The following is a 22,014-nucleotide window of genomic DNA, read 5'->3' as shown; positions in this document are numbered from 1 at the left end:
TAGGGAAGTCTTGAGTCGGAGTAAAGAAGTTATTTTACCTCTGTATTTGGCACTGGTGCAACCGCGGCTGGAATCCGTGTTTCCAGTGCTGGTGCCCACAATTCGAGAAGGACATTGATAAATTGGAGAGGGCTCAGAGAAGAGCCATGAGAATGATGAAAGGATTAGAAAACCTGCCTCATAGTGATAGACTCAAGGGGCTCAATCTCTTTATTTTACTAAAGAGAAGATTAAGGGGTGACTTGATCACAGTCTATAAGTACCTACTTGGGGAAGAAATATTTAATAATGGGCTCACGAATTTAGCAGAGAAAAGGTCTAACACGATCCAATAACTGGAAGTTGAAACCAGACAAATTCAGACTGGAAATATGGCATAAATATTTAACTGTATGGCCATTCTTATGTTCTAAAAGATCTACATTTTGACAAAGAAACAGCTTAAGGTTCCTGCCCACATTGACTTTCTGTCTCCTGAACCTCAGCTGGAGAAGATTCTTGCACAAGAGAAAGTGTTATAAGAGGAGAAAGCAAATACCTTAAGTTCTCTCTTCCTTGCTACAATGGTATCAACAACACTTGAAGAAAGGAAACAGCATTGCGGTGGGGTGGGATGGGGTGGAGGAGCAGGTGGAGATCCTGACAAAGGATTCAGCCAATGAGACTGCTGGAACATGTGGTGAGAGAGACCTTTGCTTTGAAATCACTTAGTTTGTTAAGTTAGGTGCTAGTTGCATTTTATCTTTCATTTCCTTGTAACCAATTCTGACTTTTACACCTCATTACTTGTCACTTAAAATCCATCTTTCTGTAATTAATACATCTGTTTTATTATTTTATCTAGACCAATGTGTGTTTGGATTGGAGTGTTTGGGAAAGTCCATCTGGGATAAGAAGATTTGTGCATCCTATTTTCTCTTAATGAAATGACAGACTTTCTATGAGCTTGCATTGCCCTGCAGGGTGCTGGGCAGTACGAGACGCACATTTCTGGGGGAAAGTCTGGGACTGGGAGTTTGCTGGTGTTGCCTGCAGTGTAATTCATGAGTGGCTGGCCACAGCACTCATACAGGATAGCTGCGGGTGATTTACATGCTGGAGGCTGCGTGGGAGCAGGAGCGGTTGGTCTCAGAGCAAAGCAGTGTAAAAGGCACCCCAGGTTGGAGAGTTGAAGGGACACAGCTTTCCAGCGGCCCAGACTGTACCCTGGGGAATGTCCCGGGGTGGATTGGGTTACGAGCACTGAGTGAAGGGGGTGGAATTGACTGGGAATGAGCATGTTGGTGACTCGGTCGATGTGCCCCAGTGCCCTGTTCTGGAGAGGGAGGGGGCCCTTTTTCTTCCCTCTTCCTCACCAGCTTCCCTTATTCCTCCACAAAACACTTCTGTGACTCCTCTGAGCTGGTCTGAAAACATGCTCAGCCTGCAGGCACCGATTGCTACCTGGGGCCCTGCTCACCTCTGAGTAGTTCTAGTGTGAACGCACTATGACACCTTACGAAGAGCTCTGGGTAGCTCAAAAGCTTGTTTCTTCCACCAACAGAAGCTGGCCCAGTAGAAGACCTTGTCTCCATATTAACCATGGAATACAATTAGCTGTCAGGGAGCACAGGTCTTGAACCCTCAACCACAAGGGACTTAGACACCAGTAAGTGCCAGACTGCCACCCACTGCCCTTTTAGGGCTGCCTAGGCCTGAAAGCTCAACACTGGCAGAGGACACCAGTCCTAGGTGCTGATTCGTGGAACTTCGGGGATCCTGATTGGTTCCCTGCTTTTATTTAAACCAAGCAGAGGAACAGGAAGCTGTCTATGCAACTGGGTTTCTCTGGCTTAGGCTCCACTCCCACTGCCAGACCCTACCTCACAGCAGATTCAGTCTGCCCTCTGGCCTGTCTTGGTCTCTGACCTCCTGGATAGAGAGGTATGATGGCTTATAGTTAGGGCATATGCCATCTTTATTTGCTTTAGAAACAGTATCCTCCAAAGAGTTAAGTTTACCTTTGTTGGTTTCTCAGTTACTGTCTAGATACCTCTTTTCCCCAAGGCAACCAGGTGCCATTTAAAGGGAGGTGGTGGAATCTCCTTCCTTAGAGGTTTTTAAGGTCAGGCTTGACAAAGCCCTGGCTGGGATGATTTAGTTGGGTTTGGTCCTGCTTTGAGCAGGGGGTTGGACTAGATACCTCCTGAGGTCCCTTCCAACCCTGGTATTCTATGATTCTATGACTTGCATCTGATGAAGTGGGTATTCACCCACGAAAGCTCATTCTCCAAAACGTCTGTTAGTCTATAAGGTGCCACAGGACTCTTTGTTGCTTTTATGATTCTATGTAATTTGGAGAGGGGGAGGGCTATCTTTCTTCCTTCCCACCCCCCTCTGACGTCCTCCGCTTGTGCTCTTTCTGATGGGTGTTCTCTAACACCAAACATTTAATTTTGCTGTGTCTAGGGACAGGTTCTGCAGCGTGCCTTGGACGGTACTTCAGTCTTTGCCACTACTGGTTCCCAGAAAACTGAAGGGCCTCAGTTAGTAACACACAAAGTGCCAATGTTTGTTCAATACCAGTAGCTCCCAGTTCCAAGTCAGGCCAGTGAGGATGAGCAGGCCTGGACTGTAGCATTCATTTTTTGTCTTAAGAACTAGGGTATATGCTGTGTAAAAAGCATTTTTCTGCCCTCTAGCACTCAGCTTATTAACTGCTCCGGCTGCTCTATTGATTGTATTGATGGGCTGTGCATGCCCCAGTTAACTTACTGAGAGAGCAGCAAAAATAAAACAGCAACAAAAAATAACCCCACCCCAGCCCAGACATAACTGAGTTGTGCTTGATTGGTTCTGTCATCGCCATAATTAGATTTCTGCACCCAACAGACCTTCGTTCACATGCCCATCTAGTTCCCTTTGCAGAGGGACATATGTAGAAAGACCAACATTAGTACCCCTGGTAGTCTGACTCAGAAGCATGATAGTAATAATAACCCTTCAAGTGCCAACCTCCACTCCTAACTGCATCTAACATCCGACGAGGTGGGCGTTCACCCACGAAAGCTCATGCTCCAATACGTCTGTTAGACTATAAGGTGCCACAGGACTCTGCTGCTTTTACAGATCCAGACTAACATGGACTGTCTTGGAAGATAATAGTCTCCCCCGCACCTCTTTTTTTTTTTTTTTAAATCTTGAACATTTGAATCAGAGAATTACCATACAGGAAAATGTAGCAGAGTAGTCTAAAATTTGGACAAAGAAAAAAAAAAAAAAAAAACCAATTTTTCAACATGAATGTTGTGTTTTAAATCCAGGACACCATTTTTGTCATGTTAAACAGGTATTTAAGCAAATTGTTTTTTCTTTCCACCTCCACTCCCATACACACGCACATAGAAGAGTTAACCATTGTTGAAGCAAAAATGACACCAGTTTTAAAAAACAAAACACGCACTCCTGCTTCGCTCTTAAGGGTGCAGACACAAAGGAAGGTGGGCTGCCTAGCTGAGGTCTGAATTCATGTTAGGGAGGAACACTAGGTCAGTCTTCTCCCTGAAACCAAGGTCTATGCCTCCATAATGAGCCAAGTCCTCCCTGTGCTCAGTATTTGAGCTAATTGCCACTAGAAACACTGGATCGAGAGCGCTGTCTTTTGTTGGTTCAAAGGGCTGTTCATGTCAACGTCTTGTTCAGTATTAACCTTCTTTGGCAGGAGCAGCTATGACTCTAAAATCTCATTAGTACAGCTTCATTCAGGTAAAGAAAGTCAGACTCCTGAGGGAAAAATACTCTTGCAAAGTCCAAAACAGAAGGTGAGAGAGAGATCTAGCATTCTCTCTTTAAGCTTGGAGTACAAGGATACCTCAAACCAAACAACAGACCAGTGAAGTGAAATATTGCCTTGTCTGGGGTGAACAAAACTTTCATTGTACCCATTAATTTGTGAAAGAGTAAAAGGTACATCCTAGCATGGCCCTATAGATGTCAGCAAGGTCCCCCACATTTAACTAATATGGGTATCGTTTCCAAAATGCATGAATTGGATTAATCATTGGTGGTTTTATTTAATACTCTTGATATAATGAAAACTAAGAACAATGGCAGGTAAGTGCTATTAAGTCTCTGAGAGGTATGTAGCACCATTCCTTTTTTAGGATTCAAATTTAATTTGTTTATGGGACTTGAAAACCAGTGGGAATGCCGGGGTCCGGGGCCATGGCGCTAGGGACCCGAGCCTGTGGTGCGGCGAAGCTCTGCCTATGTTGCACCCTGGTGGGCTTGTCCTTCGGTGCTGGGGGCGAAGTCGCTTCGTTCGCCTGGCATGGCACCTGAGGAGCTGGTCGGCTTTGCTCTCTAGCCACCAGGGCTGCTTCAGGCACTGAAGGCCACACAATAGGCTGGGGGCCCTGCTGATGCCTGGAGGGGTGGGGCCGGGTCCCGAGCCAGGCTGGGAGGTCCGACCTCATTGCCATGCCTATGAAGCCCTGGAGTGGGCACATGGCCTGACACGGGTCCTTTGCCCATGACCCCTCTGTCCTTCAGTGCCAAGGGACTCAGCTTCTTCTGATGCTTCCTTGGCACAGTGAAAGGAAGCAGTGCTGGGCTGAGTCCAATGCCGGCGGTGCACTGCGCACTGAGGCCTATGTACTCAGAGTGGGTTCTGCGGTGCAGGGCTCTGACACAGGGCGAAGAGCTGCCTCCATCAGGAGGGCCCTCAAGCTAATCTCACTCCTTCTGGGTCCGAGAGCGAAAGTTTTTGCAGATGCCACAGCTGTCTTTCCTGTGGCTCTCTCCCAGACACTTGAGACAACTGTCATGGGGATCACTGATTGGCATTGGCCTGCTGCATGCCGAACACAACTTGAAGCCAGGAGAGGGGGGCATGCCTCGCTTGGAAGATAATAGTCTTTACAGACAGGAGCGGCGCCAGAGTTTCTGGAGCCCTAGGCAGAATTTGGGGGGCGGCATTTTGTGCGCACCCCATGGGGCGCTCGGGAGCTTCCGGTTCCACTCCCATCACGCCACCGAAGAAGGACCTTCTGCTGAAATGCCGCAGGCGACAGTGGCAGTCATTGAGCTGCTCAATTGCCTGCCGCTGTTTTCCATGGCACGTCAGCAGAAGGTCCTTCTTCAGCGGCGCGACGGGAGCGGAACCGGAAGCTCCCGTGTGCCCTGTGGGGAGCGCACAAAATGCTGCCCCCCGAATCCTGGCGCCCTAGGCGACCACCTAGGGTCGCCTAATGGAAGCGCCGGCCCTGTTTACCGATAACCAATATATGTATGTGGGAAGCTACCAATAATTGATAAGATGCAATCTGGTAGTGTACTGCTCGAAACATTTCTTTTTTACTTTGACTTGGTTCAGTAGTTAAACAGCAATAATGCCTGAATTCTACTTTGTGATGGATGGGCACATTTTGCCAAGTGGTTCTCAAATCTGTACATTTTCATGCAGAGTAGTTGACTTTACAAAACAGAGCGATATATTAAAAATCAAGGGTGAGCTGTGAATATAATATTGCAATGAAATCTGCCTTAAGAAGTGACCACTCAAAGAACCAACAAAGTTAGGGTGAAATCCTGACTGCTCTAAAGTCAATGGCAAAGTCCCCATTGACTTCAAAGTGAGAAGATTTCTCCCCTGTGTCCGAACAGAAATGATCTTATAAAGGGAGAGTAGAATTATACTGGGAATGATAAGTGATCTTTTAAGACAGGAAGTTGCCTTATAAGGAAGTCTCTTCTACAAGTTCCATTGTACTTTGTTACAATGATCATAGAATATTAGGGTTGGAAGGGACCTCATGAGATCATCTAGTCTAACCTACTGCTCAAAGCAGGACCAATCTCCAGATTTTTTCCCCAGTTCCCTAAATGGCCCCCCTCAAGGATTGAGCTCACAACTCTAAGTTTAGCAAGCCAATGCTCTTGGACAAGATGCCTGTAGTGGGTAAAGTTAAAAATGCATCAAAACTAAGTTTCAAAGCTCACCCTGCATAAGAAATGTGGGGAGTGAGTAGAAGAGTTTATACAGCAGGGTACTCATGAAGGCCATCTTTTTGGGGTTCCTTATGTTGTGACTGTGGGTAAGGCAAATAGAGCTTTCCTCTCCTCAGCCATAGCAGCTGTGAATCCAGACCAGCAAGCTCTTTGGGTTTCTGGGAGGCATCTGCTCTGCCCAGTGCTTCTTTGAAATGCATTTTTCTTAACCCACCAGGGTATTGTTGGGGATAGTCATAGAGGGAGGCCTGCAGCTCTGAGCTGAAAGGCCTCTCACCATTCATGGTTTTCTTTTTCTTCTTTTTTTTTTAAGGTCTCTATTTCAAAAGTCGGAAATGAAAGTAAGGCATTGCAATAAAGAAATGTTAAAATTGCACCATTATCATTTTAAAAATTCAGGCACTACAGAAGTTAAGGTCCCTACAGCACTGTTAGCAGGGCAATGTGGGGCATTTTCTCATTAAATATATCTCTTCAGAATACATTACTGCTTGGTTTTGAGCTCACTGATCACCAGGGAGTCCTCAACCTTTCACTCTAACACTGGTACACTCCACCTGTCCTTCCAGCTTCTCCCATGAGTTGCCACCTAGAAGAAACTGCATTTCTCTCTAGGTGCTGGTCCATGCTAGTCAAGTTGCCCAGTGATATTGTCATATCATCTCGTGTCAGATTGAAAAGAAGTGGGATCCAGCCCTTTTACTGTGGTCCAGCCCTTTCCTCATGTCAGTGCCATCTCCGTTGGTTGGTTCTCTAACTAGAACTCCATCTTCCAGGGTTTTGCAGGACACCTGGAAATGTATTTTGCAGTGAAATCATTTTTGAATTGTGTGCCCCAATGGTCTGATCAGAGGGACATTCTGTCTTTGGTAGGTACTTATCCGTCCCCCCTCGCTAGAGCAGCTCACAATCATTAATGTAGTTATCCTCGCAACACAGAGGAGTGAGGCACAGACAGACTAAAGCCAGATTTTAAAGGCATTTAGGCATCGAGAGGGTTATTGCAAAAAGCACCTGAAACTCATTGATTTCAATGGGGATGAATGTCACAATAAAAATTGCCCCCCCACATGGGGTCCCCTGGGTAAGCACCAGCATTGTATATTGCTAACGCTTATATATGCATGGGAAAGAATCTTGGGAAGGGTTGAAGGTGTGAGTGTGGAGTGAAAGATTCCTTTGCAGGTTGCAAGAGGCCGAGTGGGAGGAAGGGAGAAAGGAACGGGTTAACTCAACAATCCAGCTAAACTCAAAACTAAAAAAACAAAACTGCAGCCCAAAAACAACGCACACAAACAAGCTCTCTGCTGCCAAACAGCCAGAAGCTTGTAAAAAAGAAAAATTAAGCCAAACAAACCTAACAAGGTTTCAAAACTAAACAGATTGCAAAGGCCAGTAGGTTAAAAAACAACAGCCTTGTGACCATGAAGCCGGTGTGTTTTGGGGAACCTAAGAAAGCCGCAGAAGGCCGGTTCAAACTGGTACCAAGAGCACGGGGGGTGAAGGTCCATAAACAAAAACGCCCCCGAAAAAACCCAGGGCTTAAAACCCTCTCAAGTCGAAAATCAACAGCAAACCCTAAACAGCCTGTGCAGAGAACAAAACTCTCATCTACCCTTCCCCCTCTTCTTCTTACGTTACATCCAGGCTTAGCTGGCCTTGGGTTGTGCGTGTGTGAGTATGGAAGTGGGTTAGGGCTCGGTCACTAATGCTTTCTTCCTTCCTCCAAGTAACGTGGGGCACACCCATCACTCACCACTGTTATTTAAATAATAAAGCTTTAAAACCAGTCACTTGGTGTGCTCCTTCATCTCCTCACCTAAAGATCCTGCGGCCTCAGCCTAATCACCTAAAGCCCCAGGCAAATTGGTAACATAAATCTGTCACATGAGGTGCCTGGGTCCTTTTGAGAAGCCCATGAGTGGCCTATGTACCTTTAGGAAACACAAGTGACTCTTCCCATGTCAGGCAGGAAGTCCGAGGTCGAGCAAGAAACTGAACTGGCACCCCCTAGGCTAGCAGCCTGTCCTCTGAACTGCCCATCCACTATGCAAGCTAAGCATGTCAAACCTTCCTCTTGGCTTGTTTGTTTCAGCTCCACACTATCCAGTTGTGCTGTGGATTGCTGGGTTCTGTTCAGTGCAACACCCCAGCATGCCCCATTCTGGTGATACCATGGTCTTCACAGAACTTCTCTGGAGCCAGAGGCCGGCCTGGGGGGGAAGGTAAGCTTTGCCCCACATCAATAATATTGTGTCTTTAAACAGTCTGAGGTTATCTTGTCTTATGTTGGCTACCCAAGGAGACTGAAAAACAGCTATGAACAGGGCATGTGATGGCATGGAGAAGCCAGGCACCCTTCAGAGCTAGTCTGTTGCTGTATGTTGGCTCCAGGCTCAGGGCTGGTCCACACTAAGAAGTGGGGTCGAACTAGGGTACGCAAATTCAGCTACGCGAATAGCGTAGCTGAATTCGACGTACCCTAGTTCGAACTACTCACCCGTCCAGACGCCGCGGAATTGAAGTTCGCGGCTCCAAGGTCGACTCCGCCACCGCTGTTTGCAGTGGTGGAGTACCGGAGTCGACCGCGGCACTTCCGGAGTTCGAACTATCGCGTCCACATTAGACGCGATAGTTCGAACTCCGAGAAGTCGAACTCACTGCGTCGACCCGGCTGGTAAGTATAGACTAGCCCTCAGAGTGGTTCTGTGCTGAGTTTGGATGAACCAGCAAAATGTTTGCTGGGGCTTGAGTTTGATGTGAGCCATCACGCTGTGGAAGAACTGGGTGCTGTGGCCCTGAGGAAAATAAAGGTGGGTTTTTTTTAATATTGCACATAGGGTGGAGTGTACCTCTCTCTGTGTTTGGCTGAACATTCAGCAAGTAGTTACACAGCCCTCAGGCTTTTAGGTTAGTTTTAATCATGTTTCCATTCTTTGGAAATGTTGGCCAGTGGCAAAATATCCTCCTGGATTTTGTTTCTCTCATCTCTGTTCTTGTCTCGCTCATGCTGTGCGCCTTCCACCGTGTCCATCAGAGCAGTCCATTGTGAGATGATAAAGAGCCAAGTTGGGGCAGGCAGGCTGGAGGTCATTCTCATCTGACGTCCCGCTTTTGTTACTAGAGCGGGACATCAGTTTTGGCTTCAGGCCATTCTATTGTCCAAGTTATTGACAGCCACAAATGGGCAGCGGGGCAAAATTTTCCATTAGTGAGTGGGAGGTGGGAGCATGGCTTGCTCGCTTTTCCAAAAGGGCGAGAGAGCTCTGTGAAGCAGAAATGAAACCAGTCCAGATAAATCAACTTCTCTCTCCCTCCTTTTCCGTTTGATAAGCCACACTCCATAATGTCAGCCATAGGACAGAATTGACCAGGAGGACCCTGTTCTCAGATACGTGTTACTCACAGCTCTGTGACAGAATGACTCTCTGCAGGGATTTCCCTACACCCCCTCGAATTTCCCCAACACCCTCCCCCCCCAGTTTTGTGAACTAGTTACATGCAGTGTTGCCAATTTAGTGACTGTTTGGAAATTTGAATTGAAATTAAAACATTAATACACACTTTAAAAGCATATAAAGTGTATGATAAAATCCGTGTATCTGAAAGTATAATAGATTTGAAAAGTATGAACATAGACTAACTTCCTTATACAGCTGTTGTTTTTTATGACAATGTCAGTGCATTCATTTCGGTGATGTTGGCCAACCTAATAATTTCAAATGATGATTTGTAAGCAAAGTCTAAATGAGCTCTCCCTGACAGCTAGTGATGAGCTGGGGGAAAGGCGTTAGGACCAGATTGTATTTACATTCACACCTAATCTACCTAGGTTTCCAGCAAGCAGAGCTGTGTTGCCCAAGTGATAGATTTTGGCTGGGGTTGGGTTACAAATCACTTGAATGCAGGGGGGTTGGGGGGAGTAATGAAATGTTGTTGTTCTTATTGTATGAGTAAAGAACTGTACTTAGCCTGTGCTGATTGAGGGCATCAAGAGAGAGGGTGGGGACAGGTGTTTTGCTTGATGGTCTGTCTGAGTCACAAGTACTATTTGACCTGCCCCTCTCCACTATTTAAAGACAGAGTTGATTAGGCTCCATAGATCAGGGGTGGGCAAACTACGGCCCGGGGGCTGCATCCAGACCTTCAGACATTTTAATCCAGCCCTCGAGCTCCTGTTCTGTTCTTTCCCTCTGAATCATCTGGCATTGGCCAGTGTCGGAAGACAGGATACTGGGCTAGATGGAGCTTTAGTCTGACCCAGTATGGCCTTTATTATGTTCTTATGACCAACTTCTGTTGGCAAATGTTACAAGCTTTTGAGCCACACAGCGCTCTCCTTAAGGTCTGGGAAAGGTATTCGGAGTGTCAATACAAGGTGGAACTGAGATTGTTTAGCATAAACATCACTCTCAATTATATAGTTGTTTAAATCTTCCCAGCTCTACAGGAATCAGAACATATTATTAAAATATATCTTGAATGTTAGGAAAGACATCACAATGATTCAAGATGACCTCCCACCCTCCCAAACAAACAAAAAATGGTGAGGAAAAATTCTCGGCTTTGTGCTGCATATCTCTCTCCATATGGAACCAGCGGGCAGGACATGCCACAGAGATCAGCAATGCAGATAAGAGATCTGCATGGTATTGGTCCCCATGAGCTCCAGGTTTTCTACAAACCCCCGATTTGTTTGTTCAGACTTGGGTGAACGTAGCTCAAATCATCCCAAGTTTACAGCACTGTGGTTTCTGAACCTACTGACCCATATATATCAGCATCCACCAGGAGAAAAAACCCTGCATTTTACATCCTGAAAGCCAGTGATTTCTGAAAAGCGAGTAGACTGAGAATTGTTTGCCCTATTAGGGATTGAGAGTAGAGTCTACAGGCAGGTTAAAAAGAATGCTGCATGGGAGTTACTTCAACATAAAACTGCAAAGTCTTTTTAAGGGGCGGATGGAAAGTGAGGCCCTCAAAGCAGTAAATGGTTCCTTGTTTTGAGACTAGTTTTATATCCTATTCCACTGGCAAATTGCTTCTGCCCCTTCTTGCTTTGGATCTGGTGCCAATGGCAACTGGTAAAGTGCCAGATTAGGAGTGCAAGGCTTTGTGATCTGAAGGGAGAATGTTTTCATGGAAAAAAATAGCAGCAAACATATAGTTGAATGTGTTAATACTCTGCAGGGTGGCGGGAAGAAGGAACGTTCCGTTGACACCACATGTTTCCATAATTTGACCCTTCTGCTTAATGTGAGTTTGAAGGGGAACCAGTAAAGTTAATTGCATTGATCCAGGAAGTGGATTATTTGTGCATTGCCCTGCCCTGAGGGGAAACAGAAACCCTGCACATTTGTTCCCTTTCTCACCATTGTTTCCTGCTTCCCCTTCACGCCCTTCTGAAGCAATTAGTCAGAGAGCCTGCCCTACCGCAGCACCCCTCACTGTGTGAACATGGGTAACCTTGCTGGGGGCTATGGGGAAGTTAACATATAGGGAAGTGCAAAGAGATGGAAATATTAGTGTGTCCATTGTGTTCCATGGGTAGTGGTCCCACCTCCCATCCACTGAAGTTCCTCCTGCTCTGGTAAGCCTGGCATTTGCTTACTGTAATGTATTGACTTGTCAATTTGTGCATGTACATTTTGAAGGCAAACACTGTGTTGGTGCTGATGTTCTGTTATTTCTCTTGGCTACTGTGAAGATTAACTTGCTTGCCACTTTGACAATTAAAACTTAAGTGCCACTCCGTGATCCTGGAAACACATTTAATGTCGGTGGTGACAGTTTATGTTAACCCCCAATGAATTATCACAGCTCAATAAAGCTGACATTTTATTAGCAGACAATTGCTGTTAAATTGAGTTTAAATTCAGCAGGTATTTCTGAAGCATACTGTAACTTGAGGTGTCCTCACGCCTCTGTCAGAGAACCATTTAGATGTAAAGAAATTCCATATGATCTGAGAGACAAATGTCCTTTGACCAGCCAGGGAACATAACAGACAAAACATGAACACAAGTTCGAAATCCAGAAGCTGTTTTAATGTGCCTCTCTCTCTCTCTGTATGATTTTCTGTAGACTAAGATTTTTCTCAATTTGAGGCCAATAAAGTCTGGCATAAATCCCCTCCCCCAACATCTTCATTGCTTTTATCGAAAGAGAGTCTCTGTTCTTGAAAACAGTCAATCATTTTAATCTCAGCAGTGCTTGTTCTGATCCTTTAATCCCACTTGCTTTCTGTTGAGGGAGAAACCTAACATCATTTTTGTCTGTTTGTCTGTCTGATATAGTTATTGAGACGATTACTTGCAGCCAGATTTAGACAAGTGCGCTTAGGTGATGGATAGTGTTGATTTGGAGTGGAAGAGTGAGGACGGTGATGCTGGAAGCAGGTGCATTTCCCCTTTTTCTTCCTGTTTGAATGTAACTGGTAGCATGAGGGTGTTTCCAAGCCAAGTAAGAATGAAGGGAAGAGCTGGGTTGGACTTGATGGGCCGGATTTGTTTTTGCTGCATGGTTTGGAGTTTTTGTAATAGTGAGTTAACACATCATCCCCACAGCTAACACTGCTTGAAATAAAAGTGTAGCATCCTTAACATTGGTGTTGTTCAGAACTTTCTTAGATCCATTGAAAACTTTATTTGCAATCATGTCTCGCAAAACAATGACATTCAAATATGTACTTACATTCTAGATTGCGGGCTCCCCTTTTCACTGCGTCCCCCCACGGTAGAATGCAGCTCCCGAAATCAGGGGCTCCACCCACTTCTGCTTAGAATTCCTGAGTCTCCACCACCCACCGTGATATAGGCTGCCAGGGCTGAGTGCCTCTGAGTCCTGGCATAATTGCAACACTCAGGGTGCCTGCTGTGGGGTTCAGAGCACCAATGTTATAGTACTTCTTCCATTGCTCTGAGAACCCATGCCCCTTGTAACACCACAGCTATCACAGAGTTAACTGGAGTAGCTCCAACATGAATGCAGGATCAGACCCCATATTATTCTAAATAACTACAGTTGTCTAATATTCAAGCCATATCCACTGCTCCTGTGTTCTCCCACCAGCAAAGCTGATAACATGGCAATGACATTGATTAATTTTTTTCGTTCATGACAGGATGGTGGAAAAACTCAAAACCAGACAGCAGGTGAAGTGTTGATTATACACCAGCCTTTGACACATTGTGTCAGAGTACAGAGTCCTTTCCATCGGGTGCAGGGGTTGGCTTTTGAAAAATGTTATGAGCATGCAGCAGACTCGGGCATGATGATGATGTTAAAAAGAGGCTGGAGAAGGGATTAGGACCCCATTCTGTTTCCATCAAAGTCAATGGGAGTTTGCTGGGTCAGCGAGAGCAGGACTGGCCCTTAGATAGCAAGCTGATCTGGAGCACCTGCTTTTTGCTTCTGTAGAGGGAGTTCCAATTCTGGCACGGGTTACACAGTGTGGTCTCCTCCATTTTGTTAAACGGCCAGACAGGTTGACATGACTAGCAACCTCTAGCTGAGGGCTCAGCAGAGTCCAGGTTCTGGAAAATGCCAGGGCTAGCAGGCTTGTGTGGAGGTGTGGAGGAGAGACTTTGCACAACACTGTGGCGACTTTGCCTTTTTAGTGCTTTCACTGTTACAAGCAGTTACATTTCTTCACAATCTTTTAAAAAGGATTCCTCGGGGGTGTATTTTGAATTATACAGTGGCGATATTTTTATAAAATATAAAGAAGCTGCAAATGAGCAAAAACCAGCTCAATTCTTTCCTGTTCTTTTACTCTGTGTGTGTGTGTGTGATGTGTGTGTGTGTGTGTGTGTGTGTATATATATATATATATATATATATGGACATGTTAGAGGTAAGGAAGTGATTGGGAAATGGGCGTTATCCTGGACAAACCCCTTTCACTGCTAATTGCTGGGATTGTGTGCATTCCTGGGTGGGTACAATTGGTGTAGTCAAAAGAGACAGCCAATGTGCCCAGCAATAGCTCCCAGCCAGAACTTGCTTTGTTGAGGCAATGTTGGCTAAGCTGCCAGGGTTATCCTCTGTATTCACCAAACACCGAGGGCTCTTCACGTTCCACCTGGGAGCCCACTCAATATGGCCCTTTAATAATAGAAAAGCTAAAGAACTCTGAGTTAGAACTGCAGCACCAGACACTGGTAGGGTTCCTGGGTACCTGGGAAATGAGGACAGTGTAGAGTAGAAGTAAAAGAGTCGGCATGTTTGCAATGTGTTGTGATGTTGTTGTAAGAAAGGTGGATATTTTGCATCCCACTTTCAAGCCATAAAACGTCTGATTTTTACTCTGGGGACAGGTCTCCACTTTTTCTTTGTAGGGCTCAAACTTCAGGGCATGAAAAGAGCATTGTGATTGTTACAAAGAAGTGTTCCTCTGACACGGTGATACCGCAGAATTTAGGGCAGCTGACAGACAACATTCAGCACATCAGCTTGATGTGAAGATAGGACTTGAAGCAATCACAGTACATGTCCACAAGGGTGGCCTAAGGTTGGGGCTGCCACCTCTGGGAAGAGCCTTGATGTCCCAGTGGGTGGGAACTGTCTTGAAAAAGAACAGGCAGTAGCTATTTGCAATTATGTTAAGTCTTGTATATGTCACCGATGCTATCTATGTTCCTAGAGTCAGTCAGGCAGTGCTAAACTGATCAGATGGATTTTGGTGGACGATATTTCTTCATCACTGAGTCATTACTTCATGACTTGATCACATTTATAATGTGCAAGCAGAATAAAGTCCAGACCAGAAATATGTGTATTTGGTGCTTCAATAAGGCCAATTTCACAAAGCTGAAAACAATTATGAGCCAAATCAACTGGGAAGAAGAATTTAATCAGCAAAAAAAAGTGAATGATAATTGGGAATCATTTAAGAACATTGTACTAGATGCCTCAAAAGTCACAATCCCTCATCTAAGGAAGAACGCTATGATGATTAAAAAAACAGATTGGTTTAGAGGGTAAGTGAAGGAAGCTGTAAAAAAATAAAAAAATATATATAACAAATGGAAGAAAGGGGAAGTAGATAGTAGTGAATATAAATCAGAAGCTAGGAATTGTAGAAAATGGATGAGGGAAGCAAAGGGACATAGGAAGAAATCTATGGCAATCAGCTTTAAGGACAATAAGGAGTTTTTAAAATATATTAGGAACAAACAAAATCCTGACAATGGTATTGGTCCATTACTAGATGGAAATGGTAGAATTATCATTAACAATGCAAAAAAGGCAGAAGTATTCAATAAATATGTCTGTTCTGTATTTGGGGAAAAACAGATGATATAGTCTCATCATATGGTAGTGATAACACTCTTTCCATTCCACTAGTATCTCTAGAGGATGTTAAACAGAATCTAATAAAGTCAGACATTTTAAAATCAGCAAGTTCAGATAACTTGCATCCAAGAGTTTTAAAAGACCAGGCTAGGGAGCTCGCTAGACCACTAATGTTGATTTCCAATAAGTCTTGGAACACTGGGGAAGTTCCAGAAGACTGGAAGAAAGCTATTGTTTTGCCAGTTTTTAAAAAGGGTAAATGGGATGAGCTGGGTAATTATAGGCCTGTCAACCTGACATCAATCCTGGAAAGACAATAGAGTGGCTGATATGGGACTCGATTAATAAAGAACTAAAAGAGGTTAAAATAACATGCAAATCCACAGGGGTTTATGGAAAATAGATTCTGTCAAACTAACTCAATATCTATTTTTGATGATTTTACAAGTTTGGTTGATAAAGATAATAGTGCTCACATAAATCATAGATTCATAGATTCTAGGACTGGAAGGGACCTCGAGAGGCTGGCTTTCTGAGAGATCTGCTCTAGGAATGATTGTGGGGCAGGTCTCTGGCCTGTGCTGTACAGAGCTTAGACTAGATGATCACAATGGTCCCTTCTGGCTTTAGAATCTTTGTCTCATGTAAGGGTGCGATTAGAGAATATGTACTGCCCTGTAGACAAACTATGGGTCACCTGACAGGGCAGGCCACATGCTGTCCTAGATACACCTCCGATCCAGGAATGAGGCCGGAGCACAGATACGTCCAACTAGCACTCTTCAATACGAATATAATATATGGTGAAGCTTAAATAATGTGCCAGAGTCAAGCCCTGAGAATGGCTGCAAAACTGTGCTGATCAGACCCTAGAGCAGCAAAGTGCTAATTACCAGAGATTGCGCTTATCTGGGCCACTCTGCAGAGAAACCCGTCAGGTCCTGGCTTCCCTGCCGTGGCCAGAGCACAGAGCTGGGGATTTGGGAAGCACAGGCACTGGTACAGGTTCCCATGTGTCTTTGAAGTTGGAGCTGGAGCACCTATGTGTCTCGTCTCTTCTGTCCCCACCTGTGCGGGGGTGTAAGTGTGTCCATGTAAATACTACATGCTGTGTGTGTGTTACTTTCTCTAGCCTACATCCTCTTTCTGTGCTGGCATTGTCAGGACTGGCTGCCCTGGCACCTCTGCCTGGAATCTCACAAGACAGAACTTGAAGCCAGCAGAGTGTTTCACAAACGGATCTGTACAGTTGTCTCGGGTCATTGGAGTGTTACTGAAGGTGAAATGTTCGGGTTTTAAAACCATATGAACAAAACTGAGGGGCTTTTGTGGCAAAACTGTTCACCCATTTCCAGCATTCCCCTCTCCCAGTGGTGAATGTGACTGTAGTAGACACTGTGTGTTAAAAATGTACAACATCTCATGCAGAAATGGAGTTCGTCTTGCTTGGAAAAATCTCTCCAGGAAGGGAATGTAGAATGATACTGACGTCTTCTTCGATTGCGGTATAGCAGAGGCCCCAAGTGAAAGGATTTCTGCCCCTGTGACCAATCCTGAGGAATAAGCATCTTCATGTTGGGGTGTGATTAACGGTGGGAACGTGTGTTGAGCCTCCTTGCATGGGACGGCAAGAGTTCAACAGAGAAAAGGGCCTTTTCTAGGGAATGTTGCCTCATGAGCTTTGCAGACTTAGGGGTTACAGCAGCCCTGACTCAAGTAAGCCCACAACTGCACGCAGGAGCCAGGCGCTGGGAAAACACCAACCTACACCTCACACTGGAACAGCTTTCCCAGCTGGAGACGCCAGATCCACAATAGGTGTCGTGTCATCCCACCTCGGCCACCAGCCCAGCGAGCCCGCGGTGTCCCTGCAGAGTCAGGAGCCGCCGAGGCTGCAGGAGCCGCCGAGGCTGCAGGAGCCGCCGAGGCTGCAGGAGCAGGAGAGCTGGCGCAGTGCTTGGGCTGTGGCTTAGAGCCCAGGGACCTGCCCTTCCCAGGGAGCGAGAGCACGTCGCTCAGTGAAAGGGAAATCCCTGCTCCGCTCCCTGTCCCCGAACCCACCCCCACTGCTCACCCGGTGGTCTTGCCCCCGTGCTCCCAACATGCCTCACTCCCACTTTCCTTTTTAAAACACGTTCATCTCTAGCCCTCATGGTGGTGGAGAAAAGCTTGAAACAGTGACCCCTAGAGGCTCTAAAGCCCGAAGTCCTCCCGCCGCCCCACAAACCCCTCCCCCAATTGCATTTTTTTAATCTCATGATTTTTAAGCCATCCCATTATGTTTAGTGCCTGACTCTCGAACATTTGGGATTGGCAATACTAAAACCTAACCTGCCATACGGCGGGGGATGGACCTCGTACTCCATAATGCTCTTGTAATCACAGCTGGGTCCTTCCACGAAAGCAGACTTGGTCCAGCTGGGATCATTCCTCATTTCGTCTGCCCTTCTCATGGGACAGTGTTTCTTAACCTTTGCAGGGTAGCAACCTCTTGTTCAAATTCAACATTTTTCACAACCCCCTTATATTTATTATTCAAGTAAGAGTAAACCACGCCTCAGTGATAAGGACAAGCCAATTCAATGGATGTGTGTGTTTCAGGCAGTTGATGAGGAATACTGGACCTTGAAGGGGAAGGATATGCAGGGGGGTGGGGAAGCCAGATTCTCCTTGCTTTTGATTGTAAGAATATTTTCAATGTTTTATGGCCCCCCGATGAGAGACATTTTCCTGGGGTTCTGAGGGTCAAGGCTTTGCCTGCTCCCTTTGTCTTGTTCACGGGCCAGCTCTCTGTGTGATCCGTAGAGGGGAATCTATTGGAGAAGTGTGTTCAAATTTCACATTTGCCACGTACAGTAGAAAATTCCCGCTCGTTCAGGGTGTCTACACTGTAATTAGAAACCCATGGCTGGCCTGTGCCAGACTTGGGCTCAGGGGGTCAGGCTAAGGGGCTGTTTAATTGTTGGGGCTTGGACTGGAGCCTGGGCTCTGGGGCCCTGCAAGGTGGAAGGGTCCCAGAGCTGGAGCAGGAGCCCAAGCCTGAGCCCAAACACGTACATCACAATTAAACAGCCCCTTAGTCCAAGCCCCGTGAGACTGAGACACCCAGCCACGGGTGTCTAATTGCAGCAGAGGCATACGCTCAGGAAGGGTCCCGCCTGATTAATATTGGAGCTCTTTTCCTGTTCATGTTGAATGTCCTGGCTGGTTCATCCCCATGGCCCCAAGGCAACCTGATTTGCTCAGTGGCCTCTTTTTTTTTTTTTTTTTTTTAAACCATTGAAATGACAACATCAGTGCTGGGTGCATCCCTGTTTCAAGGGAAACCAAGGGCTCTGGGAGAAAATAGGTCACATGCTCTTTGTCCCATGTCACGTGATTCCCATCCTGAGGCCAATGAGGTTTAGATCCCTCTGTGGTTTAGAACAAAATATCACTGTAATTTTTTTCTCTTAGCATTTTTCATCTTTTCCAAACGTGAAAAGGGTGACCATCTGTCTGAAACCCGCATCAAACCAAATCATTTCTAAAGCAGCTGTTTTTCGGAGGTAAGAAGATTTAAAAGATCATGTTGGTGGAAAACCACTGCTGTTAAATAACTTCTCCTACAAATAAAAATTAGTGGGAAGCATGAAATATAAAGGTAGTTTTCTATACCAAATGGGATAAAAGAGCTTTGAAGTCTTTTAAGAGTCTTCTTAAGTGAACCTCTTAAGGTTTCTTTAGACATATTTAAAAATCTATGATGAGACAGCCATGGTAGTATAGATTTAGAAATGGTGACAGTTTTAAAGAGAACAAAATGAATATAAAGTCAACTACTTGAACAATTTACATATCTTAATAGCTATTCTTTTACTCTTTTTTACAACCAAGTGGGATAGCAAAAATAATGATTGTTTTTACATTGGTATGATGTGTAATTTATTTCCATAACCTACTGTCTTAGCAAATATTTTGATATAATAAAGATAATGTAATAGGGTATTAATATGACCCGTCCCAAGTGTTAAATTAAAAAAGGCTAAATATGCCTATTAGGTATAATTTACAGTACATCCTTCGTATATTGTCGATAATATGCACCTATGGAGCACAAATAGTATGAAAACAGAACTGGCGATATTAATGTATTGCATATGGAAATGATAAAAAGGAAATGATTAATTTTGGTATGACAAGATAAAAATCAAAACGTATATTGTCTATATAAGAGACTTTTATCGCTTGTGAATTAAAAACCTTTGGTTCATCATTCTGAAACGCAGGCAAACAGTTGTCTGATATTTACCATCTTTATGTCTGTGAATCAGTGTCTGTAATTCTTTTCAAACAATGAGGGAACATATTTAACTAGATTTTGGAAAAAAAAATGCATTTTATTGATAGTATTCTCTTTTCCTTAAAGTTAAAGTATGTTACGAAAGGGTCTTTTGCTTTAAGATTAAGTTGTACATTAGATAAATTGTTTCCAATTCCAACATGTTCCTATTATATTTTTCTTATAACAAGTAAGTTTAAGTTTTATGTTAAAATTTCAGAAAGTCAAATATTTATTTTTAAAATAGTGTTGCATAGATCAGTTTTTCAGAAATCCTAAAATATCACCCTTGAATTCCAGAGATTTTTAGACAATTGCTTGCAGAAATATTTTTTCTGTAGTTCAGATCTTCTACAGTATGTCATTTAATTTTAATGTGAATGGAATATAATACAATTTTCTGTCACAGAAGTCATGTGAAAATAACAGAAACAATGACTCTTCAGCACTGCAACTAAAATACAATGAAGGTCAATGATTTTATAGACAGATATATCAAAGATGGACATTTTCCTTCATTTCCAAATTGAAAAATCCTGAAAAGTTGTAGCTTTGGGGAAATATTTTGTTATATTTATGACTACACAATTTCAATGTTGTGCAGTAATTATTTTTTTAAAAAGTCCCGAATCTCAGATTTTTCCCTGTTTTGAATTTTCTTTTTCTGAACATTTTTTAATGTTCTTTGATTTAAAACTAGTTTTTTATTTCTTTGTCCTGAATGTTATGATAAATGTTTTTCTAATCTGGTTAGATATTTTAAAATATTAGTTTCATTGTGACCTCCTTTCATCAAAATAAAAAGAAAAAAATCTTTAAAATGGATTGAAGACTGTTTAAAAGTTTGTATTTGTGGTGGGTCTGAAATTCCCTCATTCCCCCATATTTCTGTACCAACAGACTAATTTTGAAGCACAAACTGTCACAAATTACGAGCACAATATAATTCATGGTATGGAATGCACATTAACAAAGTGTATTTTGAAATATTGGAAGCTGAGTTTACTGATGGAAGGTTAAAAAACCTATATGTCAGTGCAAAAAGACACAATATTTCTTAAATTGCAAAATGTTTCCTAAGTTAAAACAAGAACTGCTGTGCTATCAGTGGTAGCTTATGTGTCTCCTGGTAGAAAAATTAAACTGTAGCTCTTTCTAGAGTGATGTGATCTTTGGTTTTGAGTTTAAAAATATGGCATCCCATTTTTCTAGAAATAAAAATGCATCAGAATGAGATGGTGTTTGTCTTCTGCTAGAAAAATATAGCACCCCACTGCCCCGGACGATCCACATCTCACAAATCGTGAGAATTGTTTGCTGAAATAACATGAAATGTTGACAACCCATTAATTGCTAGAATGGAGTTTGCATTGCTCTCTCACTGCTGTTCTAGCTATTAGATCTTTCCATTTTCCATGACACATATGCCAAAGTTTATTACTTTAGAAATGGAGCAATATATGATGATCCAAAATGTATATTCTTTTCTGCATTGTTAACTTAAAACCATTCAAATTTGTTGGGTATAGAATGTCATTAGTGGATGAGGTTTTTTGTGTTGCTTTTGCTGTGGAGAGTGCAGAAGGATGTTTTGCATGCATAAGCTGTTGATTCTGGAACACTGCTGATGTATTTTACTGTCCAGTTCCTTAACAGTTAACAGCACAACGCATTATTTCTCAACAAAATATTTAGGATTGTGCCTACTGGCTAAATGGATACGTTGTCACACCAACATCAAGGGTGGAAAGGGAATAAGGAGCTGCTGAAGGAACATAGCATATCTTGGAGGTGTGCGTGCGTACATGCGATCAGATTACAGTAACATGTTGCAGCATGAGTTACTCGAATTTACAAATTACCATCTATACTCCTTTTAAAAGCTGAAAAGCAAAAATAGTTTGATTTAATTAATTTCAGCATCCCAATATGAAAGCTGTGTCTGTTTGGGGCTCCTACCAGGAACGTCACATCCCTTATTTCCTTCTATCCTGCCTTTACCATAATATATATATATAGAGAGAGGGTTATGTGCATAATTCATTTTTTGGTTCATAGGCAATAAAAAAAATTGTTTCAGTTCAAACTGAAGACTATATTTTTTTAAATTATTGGTGAATCAAAAAGTAGGAAAAAAAGTTTTGTTTTGATTTTGAGTTTTTTTCCCTTTCTAAAACTTAAAAAAAAATAAAATGAAAGGTAATTTCAAAATGAAAAGTTGTTCCGATCGAACAGTTGATGTGCTTCATTTAAAAAATGTCAAAACAAAACATTTAAACTTTTAAGGAGAGTTGTTTAGTTTGTTTTTCAACCAAAACAATTTGCAAAAATCAGCACACATTCGTGAAATGTTTCTGTCTGACTCAAATCTGCCTTTTTCACTGGAAAAAACTTTGGTATAAAAATGT

The 22,014-nt window shown here is 43.6% G+C and overlaps 1 protein-coding gene across 5 annotated transcripts in view; it reads left to right on the top strand.

The window, feature by feature from the left end:
* The first annotated feature begins 1,820 nt into the window (after positions 1 to 1,820).
* The window catches only part of PCBP3 (poly(rC) binding protein 3), a 119,969-nt gene continuing 99,775 nt past the window's right edge, over positions 1,821 to 22,014 (top strand). For 4 of the 5 annotated variants that reach the window (XM_039495732.1, XM_039495731.1, XM_039495729.1 and 1 more), the window contains exon 1: positions 1,821 to 1,923. The gene's annotated coding sequence lies outside the window, so the exon portion shown is untranslated. Of the gene's footprint in view, positions 1,924 to 11,521; positions 11,579 to 22,014 lie in introns of those variants that run through there. The other variant, XM_039495728.1, reaches the window with a different exon arrangement.

The sequence above is a fragment of the Mauremys reevesii genome, linkage group 11 (assembly GCF_016161935.1).
Source record: "Mauremys reevesii isolate NIE-2019 linkage group 11, ASM1616193v1, whole genome shotgun sequence".
In the NCBI taxonomy this organism is placed as follows: domain Eukaryota; kingdom Metazoa; phylum Chordata; order Testudines; family Geoemydidae; genus Mauremys; species Mauremys reevesii.
The sequence above is the reverse complement of the archived record's forward strand: the minus strand, read 5'-3'. Positions and strand labels throughout refer to the sequence as shown.